Genomic DNA, 23,182 nt, shown 5'->3' with positions numbered 1-23,182 from the left:
AATACTGGTGGTAAAAACCTGTAATACTGTTATTGTGATACTGTTACCTGTCAAAACATCTGAAGTCTAACAAAGGACACCTGGAATATAGTTTAACTTTTATATGCATTTTATGTATATTACATATTGGCTTGGTTGTATCTATGAAATATTTCAGCACAGCTCTGCTGAGTGTCCAAGGTTAAAAGATTTGTAGTAGAATTCCATTTATAAAGCTCTATGCTTAATATTCCTTAGGGAGCCTTAAAGAACTTGAGAGCTTTTGCCAGTCATAACACCTGCTACAGTAAAACCCTGTAATAGCACGCATTCAAATTAATAACTTGACAACTTAATAAATGATAAAACAATGTGTTTATACTTTATTAGAATAGGTAAAGGATAAAAGAATGAAGTAGTTTGCTAGCATTACTTGTTATTAACTCTTGACATAGTACATGCTGTGAAGAAATTAGACACCATCATCTGTGCTAGCATGTCTGGCTGAAGTTTTGTACATAATTTCAGATTAACTTGTGTAATATATGCCAGCATGACTAGCTATGGTATTGTAAATATGTTCTTGTATGTTGATTAATACTCTGTACAGGATGTTTAAAATGTTGAACAGTGATATTTTACATTTTTGACTGCACATGTTTGTACAGGAGATTCTAAATGCAGACTGTCTCAGAGTCATCTGACCTACAGATGATGTCATCAGAATGTGTTCAGATGCTCTGTGTTTAGTACCAGAGACTGAAAGACAGGAATGAATTGAAAAGGACAGCTATTTGTTGATTTTCAAAGTGTGAAATGAAAATAAGAACCAGAACAGTTAAGACAGTTAACCTAGTTTATAAACGAGCCTGCTGAAGACAATTAGAACAGTTGAGTTCATAGCTGAGTTGAGTTCACAGGTGAGTACAAAGTTGAGAACAGTTGTGTTGCTGTACTTAGCAGTGGAATAGTTGATGCTCAAAGGACTCACCAAGAACTGTAAGTGTACCTTTGCTTTGTTGTAACATTTAGTTTAGATCAGGGACAGTGTTCTTCAGTTAGATTTGAAATTATAGCTAATTAGTCAAAGTTTTGTTCATAATATTCTTCGCATCAAATTTGTGCAAAGTGAGACGAGTATAGAGAGTTTTGTTTTTCTAAATGTTGGATTTCTATCCTACAGTATTAATTTCATTTTCCTGGTGACTGAATTCTGTTTGTTTATTGAAATTAGTGATCTGATGTTGTTAATCTTCATTCATTCCTTACTGATGGGTTATCGGTTACATCCTCGGAACTGAGCCGGCCTCATACCAAGCTTGCATCAACCAAAAACTCTCGAGCCAAGATCCTACCCAGAAAGCTCTGCTCCCTGGTACCTCAGATCTCGTTTACCGCATTGCTGTACAGCCATGTCAAGTCACTCTCTCTCAGCTTAGTGAACAATTTTTTGAAAGTTTCTATATTGTTAGTGTTTAAAAAGTTTTTAGTCAGTTACTATCTCTATACTCCTACCTTATCGTAACTTTAAGACTCTCTCCCTATAGTTTTTTCCCTTTTATTACCCTTTTTTTACCTTTGAGGTAATTCTTCATTACCGTTGTTGGTAATCCTTCTTTTCTCCCTTTCTTACCCTTCTGGGTAGCTTCTTAACTTCTTGGTACTGTCATTCTTCTTCCTTCATTTCATTATGTCGGACAAGAAAAGTAATGTTGGTTTCAAACAATGTACGGATTGCAGCCATACGTTTCCGCTTTCTGATGGCCATGATTTATGTGTCTGTTGCCTGAATGTCTCCCACCTTTCAGTGGATCCCCCGTGTGGGATTTGTAGAAATTTCTTGACCAGGACTCTCAATGAAAGAAAGAATAAGTTAATCCTGAAAGGCCTCCTTAAAACTCCTTTCTGCAAGGCTATCTTTGGGTTGGAGGGCTCACCCCCTCCTGCTAAACCTGTAAGAGGCTGTCTTCTTCTTCCTCCTCGAGGTCGCTCACCATCTCCCCTGGCGATCAGAAGAAGTTGACTCACAAAAAGGTAAAAATTTTGAGCTTGTTGCTGCCATCTGTGGTCCTTTCGGCCCCAGCCTTGGCACTACCTCAGTTAATTCTTACTCCAGCCATGTCATCTTTATCACAACCAGCACCAGAGGTCCTGGTGCAGACACGTACAGCTCCAACATTTTCGTCCCAGCCTTTATTGGCACCATCTCTGCAGGTACATTTTCCTTCAGCACCATTGGTGCAAACTCCTTCTGACCCAACTTTGACGATACTGTCCTCTATGGTGCAGAGACCTTCGGCACCGGCATGCTGTTTGGTGCAGTCTTGTTTGGCACCATCGTTACCAGTGCAGACACCTTCCTCGATGGCACCGTATTCATTGGTGCAGATATTTGCTACACCACCCTTTATGGTGCAGACACCCTTGACTCCTATGGCGCTACCATCGACGCATATATCCTCAACACCATTCTCCTCAGTGCAGACACCCTCGATTCTTGGCTCTGCACCACACGAACTAGCAAGGACTAAGTATTCTCCTTCCTTGGATCTGTTTATTGGAAGCCAATATAGCCCTTTTTTAGAAAGGCCAGAATCGCCTTCAGGTTTCCCTATGAGGTCGACCAGGAGCCTGTCAGAACAGGATGTGTTGCGGCTTGTCGACCAGTTGCTTGTGGCCCGGGGTCTCTCTCAACCCTCTAAAGCTATGTTCCCTCTTCCAGTTGACCGTATTTCTCCACAGACTCCAACATACACTCCTCCTTTGACTTCTAGGGAAGCATCAAAGCCCCTTCCTCCAACAGCAGCTTCCCTTCCTCCGACCCCAACCGTGGACCTCACTTTGGAGCCAGAGTGGTCCTTGTGGCCCTTGGTGCACTGGGCACCAGTGTCTTCTCAAGCTAGTGGCTGTGCCATGGGGGGTAGGCATTCTTGGTTCCATGCCAATTTTTTCTATGGCACTCTCCAGGAATCCTCCTTCCCTCATGCTCCACAGCCCTCTTGAGAACCCTGGTCTAGGGGTCAGCTCATTGGAGTGGGGTGTGACCCCAGTTCCGAGGTTGTCATGCTCGGTTCTGTGCATTCATCCCTCTTCCAGCGGTCTGGCCTTCCAGGCCATGGAGAGGGTGCTTGCCTTTGCTGGCAAGCCCTCAATGTCATAGTCCTCCCTCACCTCTGTGCCGCAGCTGTTGTAAGCCACAACCACCGGACACTGGGCAAAAGGACCTCAGGTTTCTCCCCCTCAGGAGATCCCTTCTTTGCAATCTTCTCCAGAGCTCCCCACTGAGGGAAGTCCCTTGCAAGGTTTCATGCAAGAGGAAGCACATGGACTCCACTGAGGAGTCTTTGACAGAAGATATGGGCTTTGATGACTGGGTAGGGTCCCCACGGTCACCCTCTGATGAGGTGTGCTTTGGTGACATCCTTGAGATCCTAAGACAGAGGGGTTACTGGAAGTCCTCCAGCCTTTCCTCAGAGGAATCTGTATTCCTGAAGGCCTTTCATGCCCAGCCCCCTACCTCCTGGGTTACCCCACCGGCCAATGAGCTTGTCCAGCTCATCATCCAGTGTGCATGAAAAGCCCCTGACACCTTGGAAGCTATACCGCTGAGACCTGACAAGATTTTATCTCCCCCAGCTGAGCATTCCCATTGGTCAAAAGGTCTTCCAGTAGATGCCATGGTGGTGGCACCTGCAACCAAAAAAGACTTGGCAGAAGAGAGCCAGACTGTCCATCCACTGAACAAGGAGTCCTGGGCGATAGACTCAGGAAGCATGTGCTTGCTTCATCGACCTTTGCCGTAAGGTCCTTGAACTACTTGGCACACTTTACAAGGCTCCAGAGGGACCTTATCAACCAACTCTCTGAAACCTTGGCAGGAGCTGTTTCTGATGAGGTGCGTGACAACATAGCTTCTCAGATAGTGACCCTAGAATCGATATCCAATTCTTCCATGCACCTTATTTCACACAACGGAAGGAGCGGCTAGAGTGGCAGGCGCAGGTATAGTCACAAGACGTCGTGCCTGGATGCACCTTTGTGACTTTGTGGACTCCTTTAAGGCTTCCTTTATGAATGTCCCCATCAAGGCTGCTTCATTGTTTGGCCCTAAAGTTAAAGATACACTGGCAAGGTGCGAACAAGATGGCAAGACCCTGGCTGCTGTTGGTGTCCGACACTCCACTCCTCGATGATTCTACTCCAGAAATCAGAGGAGCAGGAAGATGTGGCACAGAAAATTATATTGCTCTTTTCATGAAACATGTGCCGAGTTCTCCCCTAGAAGCAGAGGGAGAAACTCCAAAGGAAATCCCCCTTTTGCAGCAGGGGAGGTCCACAAAACTGGGGTTCCAGAGATTCCTTCTCTGGGCAACCCTACTGGCACTGCTGATGCATTGCCCGACTGCTCACCTCTGGAAGCAGTCAGGGGTCATTTTTCCTTGTACCCCACTGCCTGGCAAAACATAACCACAAATTCTTGGGTACAACGGATACTATCCAGAGGGTATCGCATCCCCTTCCATCTCTGTCCCACTTCACCCAGAGACTTACCTGATGTCCCACCCAGTCAAAGGGAAGCAGCAGCACATGAAATCTGAAAGTTGCTACAAAAACGAGTCACCCAAATGGTCCTCCTAGATCAGATAGGAACCGGTTTTTACTCAAGGTTCTTTTAAGTGCCAAAAAAAGATAGGGGACTGGAGACCAATTCTGGATCTCAGCAAACTGAACAAATTTATAAAAACAGAAATTCCGGATGGTCACGGTTCAGTCTGTCCTCCCTCTTCTGGAAGAAGACAATTGGATGTGCTCTGTAGATCTTCAAGATGTGTATTACCATATAAAAATGGACAAGCATTCAAGAAGATACTTCCAGTTCCGCATAGGAGCCAGTCACTACCAATTTCAAGTACTGCCCTTCGGTCTCTCTACAAACCCCAGAGTATTCACCAAATGCGTGGCAGTGGTCATTGCTCACTTCCGACTTCTAAGATTCCAGACATTTCCATACCTAGATGACTGGCTCATCACCGCCCCCACCAAGCATCTACTGGAAGAAGCCCTAGACTACACTCTTTTCACAGCACAACACCTGGGAATCACTATAAACTGGGAGAATTCCAACACGACCCCAGCACAATCTTTAGAATTTATTGAGGTTCTGTTGGGCACAAGGAATTGTACACCATCTCTTCCAGATCACAGACTTTAAAGAATAAGACAACAGGTTCAGCCACTAATCTGTCACCACAAATCATCTGGTCAGTCCATACTCCAACTCTTGGGGTCAATGGCAGCCTCGATCACCATTGTTCCTCTGGCCAGATTCCACATGAGACTTCTCCAGTGGTTACTCCTCACTCAGTGGTACCCTCTACAACATCCCTTGTCTTTTCAGATAACTGTAACTTAGCGATGCAAGCAAGATTTGCTCTGGTGGATGTCTCAAAATCCCCAACAATGGTCTTGCCCCTTCAGCCCCCATCAGACAAAAGCCACAGTGACTACAGATGCTTCCCTGATGGGGTGGGGTAACTATGTCAGGGAAACTGGTCAGAGATATAGGCCCATTTGCATATCAATGTCCTGGAACTGAGGGTGGTGCTATTAGTGTTGCAAGCATTCCACTCCATCCTTCCGTCAGGGACTATTGTGATCCAATCAGAAAACATGTCAGTGATCTGGTACATCAACAAGCAAGGGGGAGCACCAGATCTTATCTGTTATGCCGAGAGACCTTGAGAATATGATAATGGGTGATAGCTTCCAACCGCTGTCTAATTGCAACGCACATACCCGGGAGCTCCAACGTGATAGCAGACAAATTGAGCAGGTGCATTCTACAACCTCACGAGTGGTCCCTCAACCCTGTAATAACAGCAAGAATTTTCAACCAGTGAGGCCAGTCTTGCTGCGACCTATTTGCCTCTGCAACCAACTACAAGTGCAGCAACTACTTTGCCCTGATCCCCCCTCGGGGACAATCACCGAGAGATGCTCTAGTCCACACTTGGCCCTCGGGTCTGCTTTATGCTTATCCTCCTCTTCCTCTTATCTCTCAATTTCTGAAGAAAGCATGGCAGTTGAAAAGCATAGTGATCCTCATTGCTCCATATTGGCCTCGACAAGTTTGGTTCCCCTTCCTCTGGCCTCATCTGCTAGATTGACCATGGATCCTCAATCCATCCCCAACATTGATTTCCCATCCACAGGGTCTGACTCACCCCAATCTAACAAGCTTGAAGCTGACAGCTTAGTTTCTCCACTTCATATGATTGCCAGGCAGGATAACCTCTCTTCCCCCAGTGCACAATATTCTTATCCCATCTCATAAATCGTCCACCAGGCTAATCTATCTCAGCAAATGGAAAAGGTTTACATTATGGGCAGCGAATAAACAATTGGACCCCTTGTCAGCCCCAGTTTCGGTGGTTTTAGATTACTTATCACATCTTTTTCAGTCTGGGGTGTCAGCCTCTACTATTCGTGTTCATTTAGCTGCCATTTCTAATTTCCACATTGGCTTTCAGGATTCTTCACTCATGTTACATAGACTCTGTAAGACTTTCTTGAAGGGTGTTTTTCACCTAAAACCTCTCTTTAGACAACCAGTACAATCTTGGGATTTGGCCTTGGTTCTACAAGCCCTAACAGCTCCCCCCCTTGAACCTGCAACTTCATGTGATTTAAAGTACCTCTCTTGGAAAAGTTTGTTTCTGGTTGCAATCACATCAGCCAGACATTTGTCAGAACTTCAAGCCTTATGCATCAAATGTCCCTACCTTATTTTCCATAAGGATAGAGTATCACTGAGAACTAATTCTTCCTTTTTACCGAAAGTGGTGTCAGAACGGTCTATTGACCTCCCAGTATTTTTTCCTAATCATTCTAACAAGGGAGAGTATTGCCTGCACTCCCTAGATGTTCCCAGGCAAATACAATGTTATATGGACAGAACAAAATCTACCCGTAAATCAGACCAATTATTTCTGGCCTTTTCTGGACCAAGGCTAGGTCATCCTGTCTCAAAAGTTACATTGGTGTCATGGTTGAGAAACTGCATTACCTTTATCTACAACAAAAACAATCTCATCTTTCCTCACAGACTGAAAACACATTCTACAAGGTCTATGGCGACTTCAGCAGCTTTCCATGCTAGGGCTTCCCTCAATGATATTTGCTCAGCTGCAACTTGGGCCAAACCTCATACTTTTATCCTTCATTACAAATTGGATTTGGCCTCCAGAGGTAGAGCTTCTTTTTGTTCCATGGTGCTCAGGAATGTCCTTCCATGAGGACCACCCAGGGATACAGGTAGCTGGGAAGTCTGTCTCATCAGTAAAAAATGAACGAAGATTAACAACATCAGATAAAGAAGTTAGGTCTTACCATAACATTCCATCTGTGCTGTGATCTTCATTCATTCATTACTTCCCACCCTCCATCCCCCTCCAGAGGTTCCTGGTTGATCTCATATACTCCTTTTTTTTCCATTATTGTAGGTCTGTTATGACCAGAGGTAGTCTCTACTTTGTCTGTCAACTTGCAAACTCAATCTGAGGTAACAGGGAGCAGAGCATTCTGGGTAGGATCTTGGCTCGAAAGATTTTGGCTGATGAGAGCTTGGTATGAGGCCAGCTTGGTTTCGAGGATGGAACCGATAACCAATCAGTAATGAATGAATGAAGCTCAACAACACAGATGGAACATTATGGTAAGACATAACTTCTTTTGTTGTATTTTTAATCACGTTGTTAGTTATTAAATATTTTTATTATCTTACATTGAGAGTGGCCAACTCATACTTCTACAGAGGAAAGTTGTATAAGTGGGCTGACAGACCAGACTGCTCAGCTTATCAACCTCTTAAGAGAGTATAGCTGGTCAGAGTGATGCAACTGATCTCTCCCAAAACAGGAAAATTCCATTTTTATGTGAGATCTTCACTCAATTAGCAGCACAATGCTTATTAAGCATAAACTTCAGATTGAAGAAACTAGTGTGTCTCCATTGTGTGCTCACGCTTCCACCACAAATTCCTGAACTCATGCAGCTCAAGGCCAGTGGTCATAAACTGGTAAAATGTCTGCAAAGTGAAGGTGATGATAACCTATACAACAGGCAGGTAGCACAATGAACAGCTGTGGATATGCCATGTTGGAAAACTGTCAAAAGTCTGTACAAAAGATGGGGAATGAAAGTAACCATTGAGCAAAGGCCAAAAACTCTCATAATGCCGAGTAATTCTTATCTTAGAATCACAGCCTTCTTGTCAACCCACATTCTCTGACCACTCAATACTAACCAGTTTTGGGAAACCACTACCGACAAATGCAGAATGTCTGTAAACTCTTGAAGAAACATCCTCACTCTAATGGCCACATGAAAGATGAAAAGGAACTCACAATTCTCCTGTTTATATGACATAGTCAAAAGAATTTGTAGCCTCAGTCTAATCATGGATGAGATGCAGTGGAGTGTGGCAACAAATTACTATCTCACTGTCAGACTCGTTCAGCCTAAGGCACTGAATCTGTGATAACTCAGAAGGGTTTCATCCAGTCAGGCTTCTGTATTAAAAGCCAGGACAGCATTCTACAGTAAATCCTGAGTGGTAGTGGGCTTGCTGCAGATACGCCTGAGTCTTGGAATACAGTACCCTCAAATCCAAGTATCTGTGTGGTACAAGCAGCTAGTTGCCTGGGTACATCATAAGAGATGGGCATTTAACAAGCATTGCATTCTACGTCAAGGTGGTGATTGACCCAAAAACAGATGGCACACCCAAAGCAATTAATGCCAGACTACCTCTGGTACCCCACCTTATGCCACTTCAGAATACGATGATTTCCACAGGAGTGAGACATGTCAAGCAGTGGTTTTTGAAGACAAAATGGGTGCAGCTCCAAGAAAGGTCCTTAGATAAAGGATAATGCTATGGCTCATAATATGCAAGAATAGCAGTGAAAGGTTGTAACACTCAGAATAACAAGGTAAATCACCGTCTTAGACATGGAATTTAAAGCAAGGTTAATTTTGGTAATATAGTGGCTTAATAACATGGATAAGTGAAATCCGAGACGGTCCCCAGGTGAATTGACAAAGGTGAAGTCATGCAAATGAGAAGTGGTCAGCTACAAATGAACAAGTACTGCCGTGCCAATGTCTGGGTTAATTCACTCAGAGATGAAAAGAAGCCACTTTAGATGGGAATCCTTTCAATCTGTAAGTCAGTGTCAAATGTAGTGTCCATAAACAAATCTAAAAATATTGTAGCCAAGGCACCAAAATATGCTACTGGCCAGGATACAAAATGCCTAACTACAATCAAAAAATAATTCTGGAGGCAAAAGTGGGTTCTAGTAAGGTATCGATGACTACTGAATCTGAAAAGCTCTAAATTGTCTAAGATGTTATCAGGGTTTAAATAAATTGCAATGTTAGTAAACGTGATATTGGAATTGCAAATAACAACCACAGTAAATTAAAAAAAAAGTACAAGAGATTTGCAGTACTCCGCCATTTACAGCGTTTTAAGTGTATGGTATGGCCTGTCAAAAAATCCTATCTGCATGTAATGCATACGAATGATAATCAGCACAATATTATGAAGTGCACATAGTATAGTCGTAGTACCACTAACCTGGATCAAGATTATGATGTTGTGTAATAAAAGTGACCAAAGCACTGAGCAGTGACTCTGTCAAGCAGGAAAAATGGCAGTAGTCTACAGGCTGAAACATGTTTAGTCAGGGTGTTATATGACACATCAAATCTGAGGGAGTCAGCAGTCGTGGTTCAAGTACAGAGTGTGCTTATCCAGAAGATAGAGTAAATCTTCAGGCACTAATACTGGACAAGCTAGGAAAGGGATATAGTGGAACACAATATAAAGTGAGTGGATCTTCAGGGCCTCATAAGCATTTTGTGCCAGTGGAATAGTGGATGAAATAACAAATGACCAAAGATAAATAGATGTACCCTTGTAAAAGCAGAGCTGGGGAAGATGCACAGTTGGTTGGTTAAACAAAATGCAAAACAACTTTGATGTAACCTTTGGTGAGGCAAGCATTAACTTAATAAGGAAAGCAACAAGATCTAGTGATTATTGCAGTGAAACAACTTGCCAGGTAAAGAAAATATTTGAAAACAAGCTGTGCAGTATGGAGTATTGTTAGGCTTGTCAGTTAACAGGCTTGTCAGTTAACTGGCTCGATCTTCTCTCCGTTATTAATTTGTTCATTCTATTAGAAATGGGAAAAATATGATAGTTCATTTGTCGAATATATGAGTGGATATGGGTGTATATGAGATAAGTGAAATATGAGCTTTGTTGGGCTCCCCGCTAAAATATTAACATTAGAAACTGTTGGTATGTAACAAATGCTACTTTGCTTATGCACCATGGACACATCTGCCATATGTTTCAATGGATCTACATTTCTTTTTTGAAATTTCATTACTTTGAAAAGGAAATGTAGCTGCCCACTACAGAGAAAGTGCATTTCAACGAAAGTGTACTTTTGCTGAAGTTTAGTCGCTGGATCGGCTGAATAAAAAAAAAAAAGAAAAAAACATCTTTTGCAGGGGGGGCAAGCCCACCCCTGCACCCCCCATGTGGGGCATTGTGTCCCCCAAACCTCCCTACTTAAATATACCAACTCCGAGATCGTACTACAGTGAGGAAAAGGGAATATTCCCATTCTGTGCTGTATTGTGATCTCTGTACTCAGTTTTCGAAGTTTCAGTACTTCAAACAAGTGGTCTCGCACAAGTGAGTTTTGAAGTACTGAAACTTTGATCAACCGAAGTAGAGAGAATAAACAAGTAACTTTGTTAGTTTTAAAAATGTTAGCTAACATTACTGTGTATGATGTTTGACATGAAAGACCTGAATATGAGAAAGGTTTTACAGTGGAATGATGTATCATTACTATTATACATCATTTTCCTGAAGACATACAAGTTATTCATGGTCTAAGAGAGGTCCAAGATTTTGCCACCTACAATTTTTTTAAGAAATTAAATTTTCATGCAATAAAAATACTGTGTCTAATTTGCACAGATTAATTGTTTAAAGAAGAACAGTAAGCTTGATCTGTGGATGATTGAGATCATAACAATGCAGGAATTTAATATATATATATATATATAATGATCCCTGAAAGGGAACCTGGAAAAATTCACATGAACTACAGCAGGATCTAAGTCGGACCAACAGCCAGCTAAGTGATTCTAGTTTTTACTGAAGTAAAACTGTATCAACAAAAATAATAATAATTGCATTTATTTCCATGATTTGACAGTTCCTTCCTCATATTTATGTGGTTGTCCCCCTTACCCCCACTGTTAATGTTATTGAATACAAGAAACAGTGCCCTTTTCCTTCCATAATAATGAAGCAATGGTTTTATTTAAAACCATAGATTTTACTGACAGACGAAGTGGTTTCACTCCTACCTCATTTACTGAACATTTTCAGATTTGACAGTATTATACAATAAATTACTTTAAATAGATCACATTTCATGATTAGATGGAAGCAGTAATCACAAAAATGACACCACTTTTAAAGGAACATTTAAAATGAAACATTTAAAGATGCACAAAATACTTGCTTCAGAAATAAAAGATAACATATACGTGATAGCTTTTAAATAATTAAAAAAGTTTCTTTGCAATTTGACATGTTATTCAAACATAGGCTTTTGTTGGGTGCTAGAATACTTTGCCAAAATATTCCCTTAAATCAGATGTGTTCTTTACGTACCTGCTTCTCCATCCTGCTTTGACTTGCTCAAGCAGATAGGATACAGTATTTTTGAAATCCACTAACTTTTGGAGAGTATAACCAGATCATCTTTAATAGGTTTTCTTTTTAATGGCATAATTATGTTCATATACCCTCTTCTCAGTTTTGTAAAGCATGCTCTACACAGTATGATTAACAGGAGGTACATTCAAAAAGACAAAACACTTGTGTGGTATTTCAAGTATAATGTCCTCCTGTGCCATATACTTGCGTGTTTCTTGACCTGTAGTACCCTGGACTATTGGCCGTGTGTCTATAGAATGTACATATCCATATGTACCATGCCTTTTTGCTGTACTATGATTCAATTTGTACCAACATTACTTCTTCTGTTAACTAACTAACCCAAAATTATTTTTTATTTTGTTAATAAAAGAGGCATATCTCTCAACATATTCTTGATTACATCATGAACATTTAGAATAGTCAGATTTTTCTAGATCGTACTTTTGATAATATGAATTTGTACACTAAGGACAGTACCATGGTCATAGTGCAATACACAGTAGTTTTGAGTAGATCCCCAGTACTGGCACCTACAACTTAAGAAAGATAAACAATGTCCAATTTCTCTCCATCCCATTAATTATTCTGATAGTTTCCTGAGCTGGATAACCCATTTTCATACATTTGTCTCATTCAAAGTGTAAATTTCAGTAAAATAAATCTTTAAGTTCCTCTGTTAGTCATAAAGTATGCATAGCCTGACTACTGAAAAATAATTAATTTAGTGTTTTTTTTTATGATGCCTACCAGTGAAGTGCAAGAGACTATTATTATAAGAGATTATTATTAGATGTGGATTTTCTACATAAACATGTAGTGATTTCAGCCTCATCCTCCCTTCTAGTAATCATTACACACCAAAACAACAATCACATTCTAATGTACATATGCTGTCAGTTTCACAAATTCAGTAGTCTAATTAAAATACTGAGCAAATATAAATTCTAGATGAAAAAAAACATTTTTTTAAAAAGTAACATATTTATTAAATTATCATGTATGACATAGGCAACTATACATTTATAGAAATGAAAACTAACCATATTGACATAATTTTAGATGCAAATATTATACATCACAAACCATACTGACATAATTTTAGTTGCAAACATTATGCATCACTTATAATCTAACCAGCCATTGTCAAACATTACAAAGCTCAATCAAATCCTACCTTCTTTTAAACCTCATTCTTCCTTTGCATGTATTATTCCCACAATTCCCATTTTCTGTGTAATTTGCTCCTACCCTTTTCTAAAGATCTTAATTCCAGTTGTTTTATCTTTGTTACTATATTCACTACTTTTAGTAAAGTTGGTTTAGACTTTGATTTCCATTTTCTAGTAATTGCTTTTTTGCCAGCCACTATAACTAGACTCAGCAAGGCCTTACTATGTCTAAGAGATTACATATCTCTGTCATAGCTCAAAAAAATCATTTCCATAGTTACACAAATATGGTCACCCAGTATCTGTGACAGAGCAGTCTGCAGGGAATTTTTATATTTTGCCAACTATTTACACTCCAGAAAATATGTTCCGAATTACCTCTTTCTTCCCCATTACACCTTCAGCATTTCCGTCTACCCAAGGAAAAAGTGGAATCTACTTGTGGTATAAAAATAACAATGTAAACACTTCCAAGCAAAGATCCTAAATCTTCTAGACTAGGTTGCATGTTTGGGAGACATACATATATCCCCCCAGTGTTTCTTTGTGAATTGCTTATCCAGTCTCTATTCCCAATTCTTTCTAACCTCCTCTGATTGATTGTTATAGTTATCATACAATATATGGTATGCTTGTATGCTGTACTAATTATTCCTTTTTTTTAACAGCAGCTTCTGTTCTAGAGTCCATTAAAAGTCTATCAATGTTGGTCTTTCACGTAGGATCCCAATATTTCTTTCTCTTTGTCTTCTCTATCAAGGATTGATATTCGATTATAGGCAGTCTGTAGCCTGCAGTCCAAATAAATTATTATCCTCTTCCCATTCTGTTTCCTTTCCTGCTCTAATTATTTGCTCCCAATTACTTGGTACATTTGCCAGTTTCTCCAATAAATTCTAACCCCCTCTTGCCTATTATCTGTATCCCTAATTGCAGTCGTCCCTGTCAACAGAATCTCTTTTCTCCATTCCTATGTTAGCTTAGTTCTTAGAATACTTTAAGCTACTTTATGAATATAATATTTTGTATGGCTATTGATGTTCTTCTTAAGGATCTGCATCCAAAATCCCAGTTTCTCCTTATTTCTTGAGCTCCCCATTTCATCATCATGCCTTCCAACTTTGAATTATATGTTTCTGTTTGTACTATGTGTGGCAGCCTTAACTGTGTAGCTTTGAAATACTCCTCTAAACTGGATAATCGCAAACTGCCTTGTTCAATTGGAAGGATCAGCATATCCCACTTGACTCTTGCTGTATATTACCCTTCCAGATAAAATCCTTCAGTTATGCATTAATTGCTATCTATAACTTATCCTCTGATTGATAAAAAATATGCCTGGCCTGTGTATAAAATTAAAGGGACTAAAAACATTTTAACTGCTTGGATCTTGCTATCCATAGCTATATAACAGACATTCCATTTGTTTAGATTTTGTATTATCCTTTGTTTAGTCTTGCTACTGCACCAGAATTCGTTTTAATCCATATTCCTAAGTACTTCATTTTACCATTTCCCCTTAAATAGTGGATATTGCTGAACCAGTTTGTGTGGGTACATAATTTACAGCCATTGCCTTTGTTTTAGCTTCATTAATTTTGTATCCTGAAAAGATTTGAAACTGTCTCAAAATGTTCCACAACACTGAAATGTCCTTTTCTGGTTTTATCAGGCATAAAATAATGTCATCTGCAACCATAGCCAGCTTTTCTTGACTACGATACCAATTAGGGTTCATATTACATTACTGAATTACTGAAAGTTCCAATGTCATATGGTCGAACCCATATGATCGAACATTTAACAATTCGAAAATGTAAAAAAAATAAACACAAAACACCTACCTGACCATTTTAATTGGAGGGAAGCCCCCCCAGCACCCCCCACACCCACCGCTCTTTAAATATACCAACTCCAAGATTGCACTACAGTGCAGGAAAAGGAAATCTTCCCATTCCACACTGTAAGGATATGTCCGTTGACACGTTCGAAATGTTAAAAGTTCGATCATATGGGTTCGACCATGTGACGTTCAAACTTTTAACAATTTAACCCTGCAGGTTATATCCTTGAGTTTCTGAGTGTCTTATTTTCTTTGCCAGTGGTTCTAAATATAGTGCAAATAACAAAGGAGAATGAGGACACCTCTGCCTGGTTTCTCTGCTCAAAAAGAAATTATCAGACAGGAACCCACCCACTTGAATTTTCACCTCTGATCCCTCATATATCCTCTTAATCAACCTTATACTTTTATCAGGGAATGCACATGCTTCCATTGTTTAAATAAAAAACACGTTGTCAGTAAACTGTTAAAAACACTTCTCACTTAAAACAGTAATAATAATGCAATACTCAAATATATCTCACAGAATTATAAAACTAAGTAAACAAATCTGGGAGCCATAGCAGACACTGTTGCTGGCTAATGTGTCTGGTCATATACATCTGATCTTAAAATAAAAGAAATTGTTTTGCCCAACTAATTCAAAGCATTCTCATATAACTTTAGTATTGTAATTGTTCCAACCATTTTGCAGAAATATGCTGTTACATCATTCCACATCAAACTTTTGAGGTATCAGAGTGTATAACAAAGTAGTAGCTAGAGTTACAAACATATTATCAACTGTAATGTCATTTTATCTTTGATTTGATTTTAAAAATTCAGTTAGTAGAGTCTAGAATGATAAAATTTTATCTCAACACTGTTTGCAACTTGTATTCAGTAAATATTGTTAAAAGCTCAGTTTTTAACACAGTCCTCAAATTAAGTTGCAGGGGGCTTTCTGCTCTACACACACACTTATTTTTTTTTTCTTTTTTTACCAGTTTTGAATTTGTTGATGGTTTAGCTGACAAGTCAAGATGATTTATATTAACTTGTTGAAAAGTAATTTTGTAAACAGTATAAACTCAGTTGGGTTGTGACTGATACATCAGTAGTCAAGAAAAATGGACCAGATCAAAAATTAATTATCCAGGGAAAATTTCACATTATGTCAGAAATAGCATATGAACCTTAACATTTGATCCACTGATGCAGTGTTCTGCACAACATCTTTCTCTGCCGTTCATTTCAGCAGTGACAGGTAAATTGAGAAGCACCTGTCTGGAATATCACCATGCTGTCACGGTAGCAACAACAGATATCACCAACAGGTGAATGCTGTTTTTGGTTTTACAACCATTTATTTCAGTCATGACACAATTTACCTTTAATCTTCACAGCTAGTTGTATGTGGCTGCAAAACTTCAATAACTACTCATGCAATTTAAAAGCATTCACTTTCTGTCAGAGCACCAGAGCTAACAATATAAAATAGGAAATGGGATCAAAGTAATGAGAATGGAGGGAGATTATCCAAGCACTGACAGCAATGCTGATTTAATATATTTAATATAAACTGCAGGAAATGGAAACTTGACTGCTTAAACTTGGGGGCTATAAGCTTATGTTGGGAGCTGCCAATGTAATTCATGGGCTTTAACCATTTCACTTCACAGATACACATCCCACCTCGTGGGTTTCTTTCAACTTTTTCAATCACAAAAAATAACAAAGGCATGTTGGGAATTATCAAGGATATGCTTAAAAAGACCATTGGAGCTACATCTCCTAGAAATATATAAATGCTCATATATCCTTTCTGGTAAACAGCTGTGAGTCTTGCCTATATAAAAACAGTCACATTTTATACACTGGGCAATGTAAATAGCCCCTTTTTACTGTAATTGTAAAAACATTTGCTTGGCGGAGCTGTTCCAAATTTGTCGACCTTAGCCAGAGATCGGGAGTGAATCTGAACTAAATCTATGGCATCAGAAAATAAATAAAAAATACCACAAGCCCACAGGAGTACAGAACTGGAACGTTTTAATACCAAGTAAAAATCAAATAAAAATAAGTGTAACACACAACTAAACAACAACTAAGCGCTGTCACCTTCCAGAGGCAGAATGCACAGTGTCAAAGTTGGGGAGTCTACCTCCATCAATAGACCAGTTACCAGTGGAGTACCACAAGGAACTGTGCTGGGCCCTCTGCTGTTCGGAATATGTTTGTCTGAAGTCTGGGAGAAGGTGGATGGTCTGTGACTTGCCAAATTTGTAGATGACTGTAAACTGGGGGCAATCATAAGGTTCCCCAATGATGTTAACATATTAAAGAAAGGACCAACACAGATGAGTGATTGGTGCCAAACTCACGGACTAAAACTTAATGCAAAAAAATGCCTCATTATCCCCTTAGGCAAACAAGTAGTCCCTGCTAATTATGATATAGATAGCACCCCTCTAAGGTCAAATTCAGTGGTGTGAAACTTGGGAACATAGGTTGATAGCAATCTAAACTTCAATCACCATGTGCATTTAGTGGTAAGAAAAACATTCTACATTGCGCACATCATAAATAAGGGCATTGCATCCAAGACCAGGGATGTTCTAGCTCCCCTGTTCTCGACCCTTATCAGACCACTTATTGAGTACAATGCTCCCTTCTGTATGTACCTCACCAGACACCTGTACTCTGTATCATATAGGCTGTTGAGAGGCGACCTGTGCCTGGTCTACAGAGCAGTCTCAGACCCTGCCCTAATGGAAATGCTGCACATCCACAAATCAGATGGGACAAGAATAACTTGCCCCAGAGATCTCATCCTGGCCTGTGATATAAACAGGACATGCTGGTGAGACAGATGCATCTCCCAGCGATTGTCACTCTTCTAGAATAAGCTCCCACTCCATGTGAAGCAGAGCTCTTCAATGACCTCATTCAAACACAGCCTTGACAACTGGATAGGTGATACTAAATTCACCCCCGGGGTGGCACCTATATCCCTCATGGACAGGGGCAGTTGGTGATGATCACAAAATCACTCTGCTAACAATGATGACCTAATTATGGTCAATAAGAGTACTCTGGTTTTTACACAGCTAGGCTTGTAAATGCCCTAGGGCCATTAGCCTAGTAACCTCCTCTGAACCTATATATATAACCAGTATTAGGGATGAGTATAACAAAACCCTACTTAATCTGAGTACATTGTTTACACGTTCCACATGTGGTACATTTAAAAGTGACAAACTTTTTGTGAGTACTAAGAAGTGGTGTTGGTGAGGCTTATAAATATTTTCCAAAAGATTTGTCCTTCTGAAACTGAAATTTAGGGGTAATAGCCAATACTGTAGACATTTCATTATTAAGAAAAAGTCTTCCAATTAGTAGAAACAATATTTCTAACAGAATCATAATCTAAACTGAGCGAGGTAATTGAAGCTCTAGAAAAAGAAGAATCTCGAGGTACTCAAGTTCCCAATAATGGCTGATGAAACCCATCCTCCCTCCGGTTAACTACTCACTGATGATGATGTGTGAAAATGTAACGGGGTATCCCCTATTGGTCAACATCATTTTCAAATGGTCAACCTCAGCTGTAAAAATATTGTGATCTGATATAATCTGTGCTAAATAAACCATGTGACCTTTCACAAGCACCCTTTTCTGTTGTAAAGGATGGAAAGTGTCAAAGTGTAATAGGGAATTGGAACATGTGGGTTTCCTGAAAATGTTAAATTTAAATTCTTTGTTGACAATATCCTTAGTAATTTCTTGTCTAAATAACATAATTTGTTCCTAGAGGCAACCTAAGTAAATCTGAAAACTGAAGTGGTCTCATTTAAATATTCTGTAAACTCATCCAACTTGTCTTGTGAACATTTCCATAAAATATATATGTCTAAAAATTTACTATAAAGGGAACACACATTCACAAAGTCAGAATTAAATTCAGGATGAACTGAAATTGAGTTGTGTGTACATTATTTCTAATGGATGTGGTAACTTTAAACTTTGCAGTTATAGTAATAAAATGTTATCTGCTGAATATGCAAATTTATTTGAGAGAGGTCACAATTTTGTTGCTGCTACCGGGGTATATTTACTCCAAGTTCTTTTAGACTTAAAACTATATACAAGGATATTGAATTTGGCTTTTGTGGTTTTCAAAATCTAACCCCCCAGATAGGTGCTTCTGGGCTACCAGTACTTTCTATCCTGGTATTAATGTAAGTAGTAACTTCTATCTTTATACATCATGTGGTTCATTTATTCAAAAAGTTTGTGAACAAGACATTAGGAAAGGACTGAAAGTTAGAAAACTCCTTTATGTCAACAATTTGGGATTTAATGAATGGGAGGTACTTCTTAGCATCAGTGGGGTTATGAAACCTGATAAGGGTGGAGGGCTGGTACTGATGAACCAAACTGACTATATTAACAGGATGTTTAACATTTTACATGATGATTTTTGTGATGAGGTGTTAAACAGTATTGTTAACATTGCTTATCGTATGATAGGCATGTACTTTTTGATTTATTTTTGCAGGGGCAAATTGATGGTGTATTATATCAGTATATTTTTAGTTGATTTAGCTCCATCTACTACTATTATTATTCCAACTATTTTTGGTATTCTGAAAATTCATAAGGATTTGGATGCCCCACCCCCCACCCCCATTGAAGCCAGTATGTGATGCTGGAGGATCGGATCAGAAACCTTTATTATTGCAGAATGCAGTGATTTTAGACTTAAGATTGTTTGTCAGACTTTGTCTGTTTACTTAAAGATTTGTTGGAGTTTCTGAAACTTTTGACCAACCAAATATACCGCAGTGATTTAGTATTTGTTACCATAGACGTGAGCAATTTGTTTACCGTTATTCCTCATGAGTTAGGTCTTGAATGGTTTCATGAATACTTGATGGAATATGCTGAGCTGTTGAATGCTGACATTAACTTATTACATGATTTCATGGAAACTGTACTGTCTAATAACTTTAATTTATTTTTATGAAGGGGGTCTATTGCCAACAAGTTACAGATGTTATCATGGGTGTGGCTTGTGCCCCTATATATATTTGTCAATATTTTTATGGCTCCATGGGAGGAAAAAGATTATTTAATTCAGATTTTCTGAATGCATGGTCCCTATATACTAGATTTTTAGATGACATATTTATTTTATGGAAAGATTCCCAAGACAAGTTGGATGGGTTTATAGAATATATAAATGGGACCACTTGATTTTTCAGATTTACTTCTGTTTTCTATTGGGGAATATAATGTTATTTACACAGGAAATTGCTAAAGACATGTTCAACAAGGAATTTAAATCTAATATTTTCAGGAAACTCACATATTCATATTCCCTACTACAGTTTGACAGTTGCCACCCTTTACACCAGAAAAAAGTACTTGTGAAAGGTCAAATGGTAGGTTTAGCTAGGATCATTTCAGTTTACAATATTGTTACAGCTGAGGTTGAAATTTTTTAGATGATGTCGACCAATAGGGGATACCCTGTTAAGTTTTTGGACAATGGCATCAATGCTTTAGTTAACAGGAGGGAGGAGGGATTTTATTGGATATTATTGGGAACACAGAATATCATGAGATTATCCACCGATACAGTGGACAATTCTTTTTCTAGAATTTTAATTACCTTGTTAAGTTTAGATTCTGATTCTATTAGGAATTTTGTTTCTACTAATTGGAAGATTTTTCTTTCATATTAATGAAATGGATACAATACTGGGTACTGCCCACAAATGTGTATTTCAGAGGGGCAAATCTTTCAAAAAAATATTTAAAAGCCCTGCCGACACTGATTCTTGGTACTTGAAAAATGTTTGGTACTTTTAAATGTGGAATGTGTAAACAATGTACACAAATTAAGGAGGGTACCATTGTAGTCATCTCTAATATTTATATATATATATATATATATATATATATATATATATATCAAATGTTATTACAATTTCAGTACAAAAAAGGCTATTTACATTACCCAATGTTTAAAATGTGACTGTTTTTACATATACAAGACTGAATACTGTTTATGGGAAAGAATATACGAGCATTTATATGACATTTCTAGTAGATGTAGCTCCAATGGTCTTATAAAAGCATATTCTTGATAATCCCCAACATGCCTTTCTATTTTTATGCTTGAGAAAGTTGAAATAAATCCATAGAGGCAGTGCATTGAGTGAAATAGGTGAAGCCTGTGAATTATTACACTGGCAGCTCTGAACAGGAGCTGACAACCCCTAAAGTTTAAATGGTCAAATTTCCATTTCCTGCATTTTAAAATTAAAATAATATTTTACTTAGAGTTTAGAAATATATGATTATTGTCCTAGATTTGATACAATTGTTTTTAATAGTATGCTGAGTTTTTGGCTGGCATGTATTTTGTTGTTCAAATGCCAGTCATGTGATAGTTTTTGTTTTTATAAAAGGAAGTGCCGTTTATATGTCAATGTTCTGATGAAGTCCATTGTGTAGAAGGACCTAAGAACTAAACCTTTAGTATTAAGGTCTGCCTGTTGGCGATTTGTGTTGTTTGTTTCAATACATAAGTATATTTTCATCTTTGCAGTTTTGACCATGTTTGGGTAGGATACTAAGCTATAACTCTAAAGACTTGGATGGTAATGTCACCTAAAATTCCCTGGAAAAATACCTTGGCATTTTCACCTGTATGTTTGGAAATGGAGTTCTGTTCTAAATGTTTGTGATGGTATGAACTGTGGTCCAAAGTGTAGTGCTTCACAGATTGTTACTGTAACATCCCCTGAAAAAAACTAGAGAGGTGAATGCACCTCTCATGGAATGAGCTCTGAAAGCACTCTATATTGGCTTTACCTATACAGAGTGCAATAATCCTATAGAAGCAGCATTCCAGTCTGAAATGCCATTTGCTGATAGTTACTATTGGACCTTTGGGAACAAAACAAGGCAAAAGCTGATTTAGATGCTTCAATAATTGTTCAAGAAAAGGAAACCAAATCTGTCTCCTAGGGGTCATGAGATGAAACCTATGCATACCAATAATTCTGAGATGGGGAGGAATAAATGAAATCACCTGACCCTCCTGATTCAGAAGAGTATATGACATAACATTAAACACTGATTCAGAACAATATAGGACCAACCTTTATTGACAAATAGAGTAGTCTGGATTTATTTTAAAAATAATGATTGATTGCTAGGGTTACCAGAGTCTTATTATTAATGGTTTTGAATAAACAACACTGTACTTCTCTGGCACCTTTCAAGATGAAGTGAAAGCCACAGGAAGAACTGTCTTCCAAGACAGACTTCAAAGGAGTGAAATTATAAGGTTCTAAGGAATGCTGTATTATTATTTTATAGAATGCTGTGAATGTAAATGTGCATCTATCCACTATGAAACATCTTCATAGTAAGATAAGACAGGAGAACTATTCCCATGGAAGACTAGTTGATAAAAATACAGCACAATTAGTCTTTATTAAAGGAGCATATTAGTTTCTAAGAAAGTTAAATAAGACAAGTAATCAAAATCCTTTGCGATCTACACCCATAGGCGAACCAGCTCATTGTGTTTAGGCAAGTGGAAAGCACTTTCACTTGGGGAAGTAAGCATTTTGATTCTAGTTTCCTGCCCAACCCTTCACTATTAGGAGTCAAAACACTAGGCCTCAGGCTGTGAGACAAAAGGACTGGTGTAGAGGCTGAAATGTCTTTCCTTACCACTGGAATAGCAGCTCCTCCTTGAGAGAAAGCCACATGATTTAGTCCACAATCTTCAAAAGGTGGGATAAAGAAAGCTGTATTGGCCAATGGATGACAGTGAGAATTATCTAAGACCTCTGTTTTCTTATTTGTTGAGGGATCTTTTGCTGCAAGGGGAACAGGGGAGATGTATAAGGTGGTGTCTTTTCCATGGCAGGTTTCTCAGTCCTGGTACAAAATTTAAGAACCTAAGCATTTTCTTGTGAATGCAGCAACTCTTTTTCCAGTAAGCATTTGCCAGCTCATGAAAAAATAGCATGACAAACTGGTACACCAGAAAGAGCTCCACAAATGTGCAGCAGGAAAGAAGCTTTAATATAAAACTTTAACTGGTAGATAAAAACAACTCGATAAGTGCTTTCGTCTTGTATAATAAAAGACTTCCTCAGATAATTAAAACACGTAACACTCATTGTTTAAATCTCTCTCCACTTAACATGTCAGTTTGCCTCTGACCAATCAGGTGCAAGATACTGTTCACGCTCTCCTCTATACTTAACTCTGAATGTCACTATAGTTCCCATAAAGGGATAGTCTTAATAGCCATAATAAAACACAGTGATGTCTTTCATACATTTATTTCTTACTATTTACAGC

The 23,182-nt window shown here is 38.7% G+C and overlaps 1 protein-coding gene across 1 annotated transcript in view; it reads left to right on the top strand.

Moving 5' to 3' along the window:
• Positions 1–23,182, top strand: part of SLC39A8 (solute carrier family 39 member 8) — an 895,133-nt gene that overhangs the window by 640,190 nt on the left and 231,761 nt on the right. The gene's annotated exons all lie outside the window — the stretch shown is intronic.

Source organism: Protopterus annectens, chromosome 2.part1 (assembly GCF_019279795.1).
Source record: "Protopterus annectens isolate FY-2018-M chromosome 2.part1, PAN1.0, whole genome shotgun sequence".
Classification (NCBI taxonomy): Eukaryota; Metazoa; Chordata; order Ceratodontiformes; family Protopteridae; genus Protopterus; species Protopterus annectens.
Note: the sequence above shows the minus strand (reverse complement) of the source record. Positions and strands in the feature narration are given on the sequence as shown.